The sequence below is a fragment of the Muscardinus avellanarius genome (genome assembly GCF_963383645.1).
Source record: "Muscardinus avellanarius genome assembly, chromosome: 19".
Lineage (NCBI taxonomy): Eukaryota > Metazoa > Chordata > Mammalia > Rodentia > Gliridae > Muscardinus > Muscardinus avellanarius.
The window spans coordinates 33,128,883-33,143,814 of NC_137805.1; the positions used below are offsets into that span (position 1 = coordinate 33,128,883).

At 56.7% G+C, this 14,932-nt stretch overlaps 1 protein-coding gene across 3 annotated transcripts in view; it reads left to right on the top strand.

Moving 5' to 3' along the window:
* Window positions 1-14,932, top strand: part of SLC13A3 (solute carrier family 13 member 3) — a gene marked incomplete at both ends in the record, with an annotated part of 94,326 nt that overhangs the window by 20,181 nt on the left and 59,213 nt on the right. The window lies entirely within an intron of this gene.

Here is a 14,932-nt window from a genome sequence, read left to right on the forward strand (position 1 = left end):
CCCTGGCCCTGGCCCTGGCCCTAGCCCTAGCCCCAGCCCTAGCCCTAACCCTAACCCTGGCCCTAGCCCTAGCTCTAATCCTGGCCCTAACCCTAGCCCTGGCCCTAGCCCCAGCCCTAAACCTAGCCCTAGCCCTAACCCTAGCCCTAGCTCTAGCCCTAACCCCAGCCCTAGCCCTAACCCTGGCCCTAAGCCTAACCCTAGCCCTAGCCCTAGCCCCAGCGCTAGCCCTAGCCCCAGCCCTAACCCTAACCCTAACCCTGGCCCTAGCCCTAGCTCTAATCCTGGCCCTAACCCCAGCCCTAGCCCCAGCCCTAGCCCCAGCCCTAGCCCTAGCTCTAGCCCTAACCTTAGCCCTAACCCTGGCCCTGGCCCTAACCCTAGCCCTTTCTTTGAGCTCTAACTGCACTCCTGGCAGTGCCCTGTGGCACATTTCTCTCCACGTCTTATTAATGAACCCTTAACGAAGTGCCAAGCTGTGTGGCCTGGGGCGAGTCCCTTAACCTCTCTGAACTTCAGTTTACCCCTGTGAAATCAGGGGAAATGACCTTGTCAACCCTTAGACGCGTGGTGCGTATAAACGAGGGTATGCATGGTCTCAGAACTGAGCCTGGGACACTCAACCTAACCTAAGATGCACCAGCCGCCTTCCTGCGCACCAGGCCCTGTGGATGGGAACGGCCCAGGCTGCACCAGGGCAAGGCTTCGCTTTGTACGCGTTGCCTTTTACGACCCTTTCACCGGAGCAGGTGGACCCCAGAGGGCAGAGGTGAAATGCAAAAGCAGGTGGACCCCAGAGGGCAGAGGTGAAATGCAAAAGAGAGAGCGGGAGCCGCTCAGAGGCACACAGTGACAGTAAGGACTTGACCCCTGGCTCTTCCCGGCTTCCAAAGACAGTGATCGCTGGATCAAAGGCGGCACCGGGGTCAGAGGGCTGCGGGGAAAATCCACACCAGCGCCGGGCAGGAGAGGGGCCCTCAGCGGTGCCCGGCGCCCGCGGCTCACGGGAGGGCACCAAGGCCACAGACGGCTTCTAACTCCAAGAAGTTGGGGTTTGGGGCGTTAAGTGAGACATTACATGTTCACAAAAGTAACCGTGAGGAGGAGGGATCATGTAATGGTGAGCTGCGCGGTGCAGGCCTGGAGGGCTGCAGGGAGGAGGGAGCCCTCCTGGGAACTGGGAGCAAGGAGGCAGCGCCGGCAGGGCGGAGGGGACCCGTGGCAGGTTCCGTAGAGCGGAATTGTCTAAGCTGTTAGGCTTTTTTGACGTGGAAGAGATAAAAACACATGAGACACTGTCTCAAAATAAAGAATAAAAAATTGGATTGGGTGTGTAGCTTGAAGGTAGAATGCCCCTGAATTCCAACCGCAGTGCCACAAATAAATAAATAAATAAATAAATAAATAAATAAATAAATAGGGTGATCAGCCGGGCATGGTGCACATACCTGTAATCCCTGTACTTGGGAGGCTGGGACTGACCGGACAATCTCAGGCTTGAGGCCAACCTCAGCCATTTGGTGAGGTTCTTAGCAATTTAGCAAGACTCTCTAAAAAAATAAAATAAAATAAAATCAGCCTGAGGGCGTAGCTTAGAGGCAGAATGCCCCTGGTTTCAAGCCCAGACCATCGGTCTGACAGCGGGTGCGCGCAGGTGACTCTAAGGACTCTGAGGAGGAGTTTGGAGATGTTCTAGGCAGGGCACAGCATACCGTCGTGAAGGTCTGCACTGAACAAGGGCCCCGGAGGGGCCAAGCGAGGCGGAACCCACCTGGGGCAGGCCTGAGTGCACCCGAGGAAGGGACCCTCTTCCAGACGCACAAAGGTGTCATCTCGGCCCCCGGCTGACTCCTTCCGGGATGGCGATGTTTTTAGGGGCTGGTAGTACACCTGTGAGATTGGTGGCCTTATTCTTGGGCAGATGGGTGGCCAGGAAAATGGCCATTTCCCTCCCAGTGTTGAGGCTCTGGATGGACCTGGAATCTCCATCCGGATGGACCAGGTACTTGTTCTGTGACCTTGGGCGAGCCGTTTTCTCTGGGCCTCTGTTTCTTCATCGACGATGTGGCCACAGTATCGTCTTCCTTCCTGGTTATTAGTCGGGGCCCATGAAATCTTTTGTGCCCACACCATAGCATCTTTATGTTTAATTCAACTTTCAAGGTGCGTTTAAGTTCTCTTCCTTGGCAGACAAAGAAACCAAGGCTCTGAGAAGTGGCAGAGAGAGCCTGGTGTTGGAGGGACAGACCTGAGCGTGGGTCTTGGCTCTGAAACACTGGAAGGGGGAGTCGCCTGGGCTGCAGACTTTGAGTTTCCAGACCTCAGTTTTCTTATCTGTGAAGTGGGGAGGATGCTCACCTGCTCCAAGGGTTTTTAGGAAATTTGGAGAAGATGTGGAAATTGTGCCATGCCGTGCCTGACACGGAGTAGGAGATAGTAGTAATAGTCGTCGTTGTTGTTGTCGTCGTCGTCATCTGAGCTTAGCGACTCAGGCCTGTGATCCCAGGACTTGAGAGGTCAAGACAGGAGGGTCACAGGTTCAAGGCCAGTCTCAGCATTTAAGTGAGCCCCTCGGCAAACTAGCAAGACCCTGTTTAAAAAATTTTTTTAAAGGTCTGGGGAAATAACTCAGAGGTCCCTGGGTCCAATCCCCACGACCACAAATAATAACAGTACTGATAGTAACACTCACAGCCTTTGCCCCGTATCGCTGTCAGCCATGTTTCTTGCTTTCTGAGTTTTAGCTGATTTTCTTTTCACCACAGCTTAAGAAGTAGCCGCTGTGAGTACCCTCATAGTTACAGAGGTGGGAAGGGAGGCACAGCGGAGCCGAGTGCTGCCCCCGAGTCCACACAGCTGCTGAAGATTCAGCGGCTCTTTCTCCTCCCGTGGTCCCGGGCTTCAGGAGACGCAGGTGGCCGGGTTCTGTGAAGCCCTCTTGGAGGTTTCTCAAACAGAATTGGGAGCCCAGCCTGGTGGAGCGGGGCCTTCTGCAGGAACGCCACAGCACCTAGGGCTTTCACCCTGCATCATTTCACTGAACCTTAGGGGGCTCAGATGGGAAATCTGCCCACACGTACCCCAAAATGGTGTGGGGTCTAATTTGATTTCTATAATCTCATCTCTCCAGTTCTGCTAAATCCCCTTATCACTCAATGTCATGGACTTAATTATTGTTATTTCCCCCCCTCCATATTTTTGCATGAATCACCTTACTGCCCTCCCTTCCTTTTTAAAAAAACTATCTATAAACACAGCCGGGCGTGGTGGCAAAAGCCTGTAATCGCAGTACTTGGGAGGCTGATACAGGAGGATCCCAGGTTCTAGGACAACCTCGGCAACTTAGCGGGACTCTCAGAAACCTAACAAGACCCTGCTTTGTAAACGAGAAAATAAAAACGCCGGGCGTGGTGGGCACGCTTGTAATCCCCGCGCTTGGGAGGCAGAGACAGGAAGATCGCGCAGATTCGAAGCCAGCCGCGCTGTATCAAGAGACCCTGTTTCCAAATTAAAAAAAAAAAAGTATAAAATAGGTCTGGGAGTATAGCCTGGAGGTAGAAGGGTTTTCAGGAACCCCAGTACCACAAAAAAAAAAAAGAAAGAAAGAAAAAAGAAAAAATAAGAGAAAGAGAAAGAAAAGAAGAGAAAAGAAAAGAAAGAAAGGGAATAAAAGGTAAAAGGGCTGGGTGTGTAGCTCCGCGTGTAGAATGCCCCTGGGTTCAAGCCCCAGTAAGCACACATCCTAAAAAAAAAAAAAAAAAACAGGCAAATGAAACAAAACCAAACCTGTAAACACAGTGAATTAAAGAGGAGATTTTATGTTGTACCATGTATGAGAAACCCGAATCGTGAATGATTAATAGGAGAAAAAAAGTAACCATAAATAAGTCAGTCTCCAGTGTTGGTTAATTCTGGCTGCACGCGCTGCCTGCCTGAAGCCCAGGGCCGGGGCCGCCTCTCCGCTACAGAGGAAGGGCAGTCCAGAGGCGCTCGGGACACCGTCCCACCACACTGAGACTTTGTTTGGAAGGAAGACTGGGAAAGGGAGTGGCCTCCTAGTCCCTCAGAGCTCTTCAGCGCCACACACAGCCTTCCGGAGCTGCCCTCCACACCTCAGCAAATATCGGACTCTTGCCTCTTGGGGACCCCGGAGGTTGGCCGCCGGCCCTCACTCCGTGGTTTCTTCACCTGGAAGATGCGGGCCACCCAGGTGACATTCGACAGGCTGTTAAAGAAAGGCAGCCTCCAGCACATGTCTGGCTCAACCGTGGCTCACCAAAGTGTGCTCTTAAAACACTTGCCGCACACCCAGGATCCCAGTCCTTGGGAGGCTGAGGCAGGAGGATCGCGAGCTCACGGCCAGCCTCAGAAACTTAGCAAGGCCTTCTGTAACTCAGACCTTGTTTCAAAACAAAAGATAAAATAGGGCTGGGGGGTGCAGCTCGGGTTTGGACTAATTTGTTGGCCCTTGTCCCTGGGATGTGAACCCTGGTGTCCAGGAGCGAGCCTACTTTGGTACAAAAGGCGCAGGCTTGCGATTTCTTTGGCTATGACTCCATCTCTGGCCTCTGCCCCCTTGAGCTGTGTGATGCAGGGAGAGTGTCTTAACCTCTCTGAATCCATTTCCCCATCTGAAAACTGAACATGTCCACAGACCTTTCCTCACAGGATTTTGCTACCCATCAATAAATAAGTTATATTTGCAAAACACAAATCTCAGAAAATATATAAATTGTTTTGTTGACAATATAAACCTTTGTGCATCCCCTCCCCCACACCCGGCCCTGGGACGGGATTTTTGAAGCCGATCTAGGGATGAGCTGCAGACACTGGGAAGGGCTATGTTACAATGGCCAGTTCTGAGCTTTCTCACCTGGAGACGGGTCTAGCTGCGGTGTGGATGAATCCAGCAGGCGCTCCAGGACCCAAGGGAAGCCTGGCTCAGGGGCAGCCACCAGTCCACTCAGAGCTCCGTGACCGATCCCGTTTAGCTACAAAAAAGAGGAACGCGAGGCTCCGGAAAGGAACTGGGGTGCCCGGGCCTCGCAGTGCGTGCTGTCGGCGCCGCCCTGTCCAGCGAGCACAGACCCCACTGCAGGCGGCCATCACCACCCTTACGTTCTAGCGACGTTTCTTCGGTCTCCAGATGAGAGGGGCGTGGCAGCGAGGTCCAGTTTACTTCTTTCCTTTCCTTTTTCGTTTCCTTTTCTTGTCCTGGGCATTCAACCCAGGGGTTTATGTGCGTGTGTGCTTGGCGAGGGCTTTACCTCTGAGTGTCACCACCAGCTTTTTTTTTTTTTTTTTTTTTTTTTTTTTTTACAGTACTAGGGATGGAACCCAGGGCCATTCTACCTCCGAGCTACACCCCTGCCCAATTTTTTATTCTTTGTTTTGAAACAGGGTCTCACTGAGTTGCGGAGGGCCTCACTAAGTAGCTGAGGCTGTCCATGAACTGCGATCCTCCGGTCTCAGCCTCCCGAATGCTGGGATGACAAGCGTGCGCCCCCGCGCCCGGCCCACCACAGCCCTATTTTGAAGGTTCATTTTGATGCAGGGGCTTGTGGAATTGCAGGCTGGCCTTGAACTTGAGGCCCTTCCTGCCTCAATCTCCCCAGTAGCTGGGATTACAGGTGTGCGCCCCCACACCTGGCCTGAGTTGGTTCGCTTCTCTTTAGGCCACTGCAGGTCCTCAAAGGCGGGTAAGAAGAGCTAATCTTTACTGAAGACTGGTTAGGAACTCTGGGCTCTTCTCCCTCGCGGGCTCCATCTCCAGCCCCTCTCCACATCCACTCCGGCCCTCCTGCCATTCCTTAAATAAATCCCAAGCCGGGCGTGGTGGCGCACGCTCGTCATCCCAGTACGTGGGAGGCTGAGACAGGAGGGTCATAGGTTCGTGGACAGCCTCAGCTACTTAGTGAGGCCCTCTGCAACTCAGTGAGACCCTGTTTCAAAATAAAGAGTAAAAAATAGGGCTGGGGGTATTAGAAATACCCCCCCCCTAGAATGCCTCTATAAAAATAGGGAAGCTCGGAGGTAGATTGCCCCTGGATTCAATCCCCAGCACCACAAAAAATAAATAAGTAAATAAATAAAAATACAGCCCAAGCTTGTTCCTACCCGGGGCTCCTGCTCGTGCGGCCCCTCTGCCCACACCACGGCTCCCCCAGGTGTCGGAGAGGCATGCGCCTTCATCTCCCTCAGATCAGATCTTATCTCCTCCGACGGCTTCCCTACCCCACCTCCTGACCCGTCTAAAAGGGGAAAAGAAAAACGCTTCAGGTCCATCCTGGTTTTGTCTTATTTTTCCTCATGGTCTTTATCACCACCTGGCCATCTATTAGGTACTGAATTAAGTACCTGCCAGTGTGCTGTCTGGATCTCCCTTGGGATGTGGGCTCCGCGAGGCCAGGGCCTCTTTTGTTGGTTTTATTTTGTTTTGTTTTGCACGCTGTTGCATCTTCCGTGCCTAGCACAGTTCCTGACACATAGTAGGTACTCAATAAATGGGTTTAATCCGTGAAAGAAAGAATGCTTTTCATCCCAGTTCTTGGGAGGCTGACACAGGAGGATCGCAGGTTTGAGGCTAGCCTGGCAACATAGCAAGACTCAGCAACTTAGCAAGACCCTGTTTCAAAATAAAAAATAACAAGGGCTGGGGGTGTAGCTTGGAGGTAGAATGCCGCTGGGTTCCATCCTCAGTGTCCCCTAAAAAGAATGCCAGTTGTATGTCAGATTTTTATGTGTGTGTGCGTGGTATGGGGGGGGGGGTGGAACCCAGGTCCGGGCTATACTCCCAGACCTATTTTATACTTTATTTGGAACCAGAGTCTCACTGAGTTGCCGAGAACCTCACTCAGTAGCTGAGGCTGGCTTCAAACCTGTGCGATCCTCCTGTCTCAGCCTCCCAAGCGCTGGGATTACAAGTGTGCACCACTATGCCTGGCTGTGTGTCAAATTTTGACACGTATTTTCTCACCAAAGCCCAAGAAGGAGCCCCCGTGCTCGTCCCCGTTCACCCAGCGAGGAGTCCGAGGCGCCGAGAGCCCCCAGGGCGGCCCCACCATCTCGCCCTCCCCAGCTCCTTCGCCTCCTGCCCAAGGGAGCTGACCTTTGCACTCTGGGGACAGTCAGGTGCTAGCCCAAGAGCTGGGGGTGGGGCCATTCAGGGAGAGGGACAGGGACAGACCCGGGTCAGGCTGAGCAACCAGGAGGGCTTCTTGTGTCCGGCCGGTTTTGCACTCAGAAGGTGGCAAGATGCAGAGAGAAAGGAAGGGTCCAGGGGGGCTGCAGCAGGGAAAGGCCCTGGAGAAAGGCGTCCGCCTGCCCAGCTCTCCGTGCACACTGGGGAGGGCGGAGACCGGCAGTGCCCCGCTGGCTCAGTGCCCACCCAGTGCCCCGTGTTGCACTAAGTGCCCCTGTGCACGGTAGCCCACGTACAGCACCCCAAGGTTGCCCTAGGAGGGACCAGTCAAGGATTAGAGCGGTGCAGTGTATTCTCCAGGTCCCCAGCTGGTCAGTGGAATTTAGAATGAAACCTGGACTTGTGGCTTTGGCCCCAGGGCCCTGCATAACCTGTCCCCTGCCTGCTTAGCCCACCTGTCCCTGTCTCCATGGTACTGGGACATTTTAGCTAGGTATGGTAAGCCCATGGACGTGGCAATGGCTGTTGCAAAGGAAGAAGTTTATTTCATTCACAGATCCCTAGAGGCAGCAGGCAGGACACAGGGCAGCCCCGTCGGCCCAGAGGCAGAGGGAGCGAGGGCGTGTGGACAGCACCTCTGCAGGGCTGAGGTGTGGCTTGGGGGAGTGCACCTGCCTGGCGTGTGTGAGGACGGTTCCATCCTCAGCGCTGCGAGGACGGTTCCATCCTCAGCGCTGCGAGGATGGCCAAAAGAGCTTCTGTGTGGTCCCCTGAGAAGGATCGACGAGGCAGGCAGGCCGGAGTGGGCCGCTCTGACTGGTTTCAGCAGGCTCTGGGACGTAGTGTCGCCCTAACCGTCTGGTGCCTGGCTCTGGGGTGAGGAGGGCAGGCGGACGGCCTGGAACGTGAGACCTGGGCTCGGGATCGGGTGGTCTGCCTATGAGAGCAAGGTTTGCGGGTTCTCAGAAAGTCAGAAAGCATGCTTAGCACCATCTCCTGCCCTCTTTTCTCACCAGGCTTTGGCCACATAGGCCTTTTGGTTCTTCAGACCTGTCAAGACCGCTCCTGCCCCAGGGCTTTTGCACGTGCCAAGGCTGGGAAGCTCTTGTTCCTTATCATCCGAGCTGGAGCCCTGTGGTCAGTGAAAGCTCAGCTCCAGTGGCCCAGCCTCTGCCAAGCTCCATGCAGCAGAGCGGAGTAAAAGAGACAGCGTCTCCCCCACGTGGCGGGTGGCAGGGACATGCTGGCCGCCATTACTGCTTCCCACGCGCAGTTGCCCTCTGAGCCCCACAAACCTCTCTCTAAGGCAGCCTCCTCTATTACTGCCTCCGAGTTGACCCCGGTCTGAAGCGACCCCTTCTCTTGGCTAGCTGCCTCTCCCGCTAGGTTCCCCGCAGCGTCCCCAGGACAGAGAACGGAGCCTGACTGCGGCAGGTGCTCAGCACACGAACAGTGGGTGAAGGAATTTGGATTCGAACCCACGTTCAGATTACAGGACTCATGAGCTTTCTAAAGCCTCAGGCTGCAGCCTGGTTTGTGAAGCGTTTGGGCTAAAATCAGTGTTTCTAGCCAGGAAGTTAAGCCCAGAGGAGGCGCAGAGGGCCCTTCACAGCCTCTGCCAGCTGGGTGGGTGGTCCCAGTGCCCTTGCCTGTGCCCCTCCGAGTTCTCCCCGCCAGGTGTGACCCACCGCCCAGCCCCTGGCGGGCACACGGACCCCAGGCCTCGGCCGTTCCTCTGAGGCCTGGCCAACATTCCCGGGCTCCTCGCTCCTGCCAGGTGTGTAAACAGGCCGGCGTGGTTACCAGAGGAGCGGCGGGGAGTAGGATCATGTTTTTGACCCAGCTCCACAGGACAGCACTCTCTGGAGTGATGAGCGGGGTTTTCTGACACCCTCAGACCTTGAAGACACAAAGTCAGCACCCCAGCAGGGGCCGGGCCTGGCGGGCCTGGCCGGTGGAGATGCGCTGGGGCCTGGGGAGAGGCACAAGGTCACACGGCCGCCCACCAGGCGGGCCGTTCCCTTCCGCAGAGCCTCCGCGTCCTCATTGCTCTCCAGTGGGTTGACAGAACTCACTGCCAGGCAGACTGGAGGGTGCCTGGCGCAGCAGGTGCTTGGGAAAGGATTGTGCCTGTGGCCACATCTGCAGAACAGGGCTTCAGGCTCTGCTCTGTCCATCTGTCCCCGAGGTTCTCAGGAGCATGGGCTGTGGTCCTGTCAGGATAAAGGCCCTGGAGGCCGGCCGAGGGGCCAGCGGCCCTGCCACCCAGCCTGGTGGGTTCCCCTCTCTGCCCCTTCTGCTCCACGCTCCTGCGGGACCTCGTCAGCACACTGGGCCGCACGAAGTTCCCCGACAGGAGAGTGCTGTCTGTCCCTGGGGGGGCTGAAGAAAGTGGACTCAAGTTTGCAGACGGCTCCTGCCATGTGCCTTAATATCTGTGCCCTCTGCTCTGTCCACTGAGAGACCTTGTAAGACTCGGATCTCACGCTTCCCGAGGCCAGCCATGGTTCCCAGCAACCAGCGTGCACCTGGTAGCTTGTTTATGCTCATAATTGGTCTGTGGGACAGGTGCGTTTCCAATGTGTGCAGAAGAAACCGAGGCACGGCGGGGTTCGGTCGGTGTCCACGGCTTGGAAGTGGCAGAGCGGGGACTCACACCCCAGCATGCGGGCACCAGTCTGTGATCTCAGGCCCCCATGTGACTCAGGCTCGAGGGACGCATGTCACAGATGAAGAGGTCAAGGCCCAGCAGCTCAGGGTCATTGTGCGAGGGTGGGGCTGGCCCCCAAGTTGCAGCCAGCTTTCTCCTTGAAAGCTCAGGTCCCTCCTGGCTCAGGAGATACAAGGGGCCTGGAGCAGTTGTGCTGGGCGGAGTGGGGCTGTCAAGGAATGTACCCGGAGGGAGATAGGATCTTAGGAATCGGATTTTGAGAATCACTGCCCATGCTCCTGAGAACTTCAGGTACAAAACCCTGAGTTTGAGAAGTCTCGCCTCTCTATGAAGGCTGGACTGGACAGAGACAGGAGCTGGTGTGCACATCCACCCAGGAGAGGAGTTCGGGCTGTCTGCTTGGCTTTTTATCCAGGCTTCTTAACCACCCGTGTGACCTTGGGCCAGGTACTTATCGTCCGGGTGCCTCTGTTTTCTCACCCAATAAACCGATGGTGATTTAAGACGGTGCTCGCCACAGGTGCCTAGCACGCTGGCCACGTCCAGGCACAAAGTGTCTCCTGTGTTTCAGGCCTCAGAGAAAGGGCTTCGGATCAGCGGCTGTCGGGCCTACTTGTTCCCAGGAGACGTTTGGCCGTGTCTGGAGACAATTTGATTGTTGCGGCTGGGGTGGGTGCTGCTGGCATCTAGTGGGCGGAGTCGAGGAGAACTGCCAAAGCCCTGCTATGTGCAGGACGCCCCGACAGAGAATTCCCAGCCTTAGTGTCAGGGCAGCCAGGGAAGGACCCTGCCCCAAAGGCCACATCCTCCCGGCTCCGGGCAGCCCTGCGGCGCAGGCATGGCCAAGAGCTCCATTTGGCTGAGGAAACTCTGAGGGGCCGGCAGTGTGGGGTGCTTGCCAGGGGCACTCAGCCTGGCTGTGGAGGGCCAGAAGGAAGGCGGAATTGGGGTGGGGAGTGCTCCAGGCAGCAGAAGCAGTCCTCCCTGGGAGGCAGGTCCAGACTCCCCGTCACGGAGCTGACCGGTCCCTCTGCACTCCGGGCCCTCAGCGGCTGGACAGCTGCCTGCCTCTTGGTTGGGGAAATAACAAAAGAAGGCCTTGTTCCTGCCACCCACGGTCCCTGCTGTCCCTCGGCTTTACCATGTCCCTTGTACCTTTCTTGACAAGCGCCACAAGCCACGGGCTCTGGGGCCTGGAGCGAGGGGCATTGTGAAGGAAAATCCCTCCTGTCCCATGGAACCACTTCCTGAGCCTCCTGTAGCCCCGCAGCCAACTTCTCAGGAGAGAGAACTAGCCAGCACAGCTTCCCATGGGGCTCAGGCAAAGCGTTTTACTTACTTACTTACTTACTTACTTACTTACTTAGTGGTGCTGGGAATGGAACCCAGGGGCAGACTACCTCCAGGCTACAGCCCCGACCCTTTTTATTTTCTTGAAACAGTGTCTCATTAGGTTGCTGAGGATGGTCTTGAACCTGTAAACCTCCTGTCTCTGCCTCCTAAGTACTGGGATGACAGGTATGCACCACCGTGCCAGCCTAGCAGAGCATCGTAGAGCCCAGAATCTAAACAGAAGTGCCAGGTTTCCTGAGAAGCAAGTCCTGAGGACGCTGCTTGCTCTGTGGACATCTGGGAATAGAGGCTGGCGGTGCCCAGGCCGGGGAGGCCTGACACTGCGCCTGGCCTGGGGCCTCCTTCCTACAGGGGGCCAGGGGAGCCTGAGGCCTGTTCTGAGAGGACTTTGACGGGTAGGCGCAGAAAGGAAGTCCTTGTTCTAAGAGGCCCTTCTCCAACCCACCCCTAAACCAGAAACCCCCATTCTGCAAGGACCCCTGAACCAAAGGTCTTTATTGTTTTGAAAAGACGTTTTGGGCCTCCCTGGAACCAAAAATCTTGTTCTGAGAGAATCTTTCCGGCTCTCTTGAACCGGAAGTCCCTGTTCTAAGAGGCCCTTCTCAGCCCCTCTGAGCCAGAAGTCATCCCGGGGGTCCTGCCCGTGTCCTGCTTCCGATGCTTTTCTTACGGGGAGGGGGAAGGGGCTTAGATTCCTTTCTGGATGGGGGGCCTGCCGTCCCCTGGGCTGGTGCGCCCCCAGACTCCCTTCCTAGGGGCGGGGTGGGGAGGGCCAGCCTCAGGAGTGTGACCCTTAGCCCAGGCCACTGGGACTCCAGTCTTGTTCTCCAGGCTGTGTGACCTCGGGCGGATTACTTAGCCCCCTCTGGATCAGCCGAGGACACCGACGGCACCGGCCTCGCGGGGCCCAGAGGGCTGGCTCACGCCGTGTGAGGGCTGCCCCGGCGCAGGCGCCGAGCTGCCCAGGACCGTTGCGTTTTCAGTCCCAGAGTTGCACCCGCCTTGGGAGGTGCCGTGGACCGGTGGTCCAGCAGGCTTCACAGCAGTGCAGATGCCTCCTGTGTGCTCCTCACCTCCTCCCTTTATTCAGCGGGCTCTTGGTTTTTTCGGCCTCTATTTTCTCCTCTATAAAATGGAATCACCCAGGGCCTGCTGGGAAGATTAAATGAGATAGTATTTATTTGGAAATACACCGCAGCAAAAGTCCCCTTTCCTTCTTATTCTTGGCCCAAACCCCAGACAGAGATCCGAGAGCCTGAGGAGCGGGGGACCGTGGGGCCCATTGTCCAAAGGGGCTTGGAGACCTCACGGCCTGGCCTTCACAGCAGGGCCTGCTGGCTGGGGCGGGCAGGAGGATGGGGAATGGTAGGAGCACGAGGTGTGGGCCCAGACGGCCCAGGAAGCGTCCAGGCTTGGCCGAGGACCCACTCTGTGAGGGGAAGCAAGGCCCCTCCTTTTCTGACCTCAGTTTACCCATCTGTCACATGGGCCCAACTACCTCACAGGGATGTGGCAAGGAGCCGGGGAAACCAAGCCCTTGGTCATCAGTAAAGTGCCCCATGAATAGTGAGGTGTGAGTGGGGACAGCGGCCATCACGGTCGGCGTTGCCTTCAGCGTGCAGCACACAGCAGGCGCCTAAGCAGCGTGTCCTGGATGAATATGGGGGCATAGCCCCTCAGTGTTTCCTGTGTGCCAGACACTAGTCACAAGCGATTCATAATACAGTCGGTAAAAAGCATTAGTTGAGCTCCTACGAGGGACCAGCTACTCTTCTGGGGGGCACGCCTGTGAACCCCACGGTCACAAGCGTTGTGCTCGCATTCAGAGGGGGAGACAGAAATCAAAAGCAAATGGATACATCAGTGTAATCTACAAGCACTGGAGGAAGAAACAGAGCCCGGGACCGGGCCGTGAGGACGGGAGCGGCGCAATGTTACAGTCAGGAAGGTCTCGTTGGAAACGGGACATTCGTGCAGAGACCTGAAGGAGGAGAAGGGACCCTGAGTGTCTACGGAGGAAGAACATTCCGGGTAGGCTGCGGGGACAGCGAGTGCAAAGGTCCTGGGGTAGTAACGCCGTGGGTGTCCTCAGGCCTCTGGACAACCCTGCCCAGGACACCGACCCCGCCCTCGCCTGTCACACACAGATGAAACCCAAGAGCCGGGGTGAGAGTTAAAGGCTCATCCCATCTGGCCATGAACTTTCTGGCTTTCTCTCCAGCCAGAGAAGGGCCTCCCCGTTAGGCCCAGGAGGGCTGGCAGCTCTAGACGCATCCCCACGCCTAGAACCCTGAGGGCTGGGGAGATGGGGCACGGAGACAGAGCGGCTGCCCCAGGTCACCCGTGAGTCAGCTTCTTTTTCAGAAAGAACTTGGGTCTGCCCTCCCAGGGCCGAGTCAGGTGCTGGGGGCCCCTGGGCCCGGTGGCCCTGCCCCACCCCGCCTACCATTGGTGAATGATTGGCTTGGCCCAGAGGACTTGAACTTGCCACATCTGCGAAGGAGTCCAGGGTCTCGCTGCACCGGGGGGCGGAGGGTGCAGGTGGCTGGCGCAGGGGTCCCCTGGCGCCCGTGCCCTGCCTCGTCCCTTTCCCCCGTGGAGTCTCAGGCCTGCGTGGACACAGACGAGCTCCATCATGGTGCTTTCAACGTGGGAGAGGGGAGGAACCAGAGTCAGGCTCCCCACAGCGTCACCCTGAGCCGGCCCCGCCCTCCCGCCTCAGCAAAGCCTGCGCTGCTGCCCTCCAGACCCAGCCGACCCCCAGAGACCCCCAGAGGACACGAGTGTGCCTGCAAAGTGCTTTCTTGGGGAGGGGCTGTCCTCTCATTTCCTCTGGCAGAATCTACCAGAGCTCAGGAGGAGCTAAAGACACCATGAGGGGCTTCAGCCAGCGCCATGTGTAGAAAGTGCTCAGTTAAGCAGTAAACTCGGCCTGCCAGCCACGTCACCATGATGCCCGTCACAGAGAAGCTAGGGATTGCGAGACCCGGGCTCGGCCCTGGGCTCCGACCGCCAGGGTGGGATTATGGCCTCATCCCTTACAAAATCAGCACGCATGGGCAGAAAAATGGCCACGCTGGCGGTGAGGACCAGCCCTCTCGTTCGCAGGCAGGGCCTTCAGGTGGACAAGTGTGTGCTAACGGTGCGGCTCGCTGCCTGGTATGTCGTGGGTGCTTAAGAAAGAGGAGGTTCAGCCGGGCGTGGTGGCGCACACTTGTCATCCCAGCATTCGGGAGGCTGAGACAGGAGGATTGCGGTTTGTGGACAGCCTCAGCTACTTAGTGAGGCCCTTTGCAACTCAGTGAGACCCTGTTTCAAAAAAAAAAAAGAGTGCCGGGCGTGGTGGCGCACGCTTGTAATCCCTGCACTTGGGAGGCTGAGACAGGAGGATGGCACACGTTTGAACCCAGCCTCAGCTCCTTAGGCTCTCAGCAACTTAATGAGACCCTCCCTATTTCCAAATAAAATATAAAATAGGTCTGGGAGTATAGCCCGGAGGTAGAAAGCCCCTGGGTTCCACCCCCAGTACCACACACACAAAAAAAGGGCTGGGGGTATAGCTCAGAGGTAGAATGCCCCTGGGTTAAGCGAGTAGCGTCGTTATTCTTGTCTGCCCGTCTCACTGGAGCGGAGCGACCTCCAGCGGGTCACGCAGGCTGAGCCTCCGTAAACTGGACGGCCTTACAAAACGGCCGGAGGCGCCTCCCGGGGGTAGAGTTTGTCAGAGGGTCCCCAGACCTTGCCTGGCGCCTGCTCTGCTCGGTGCG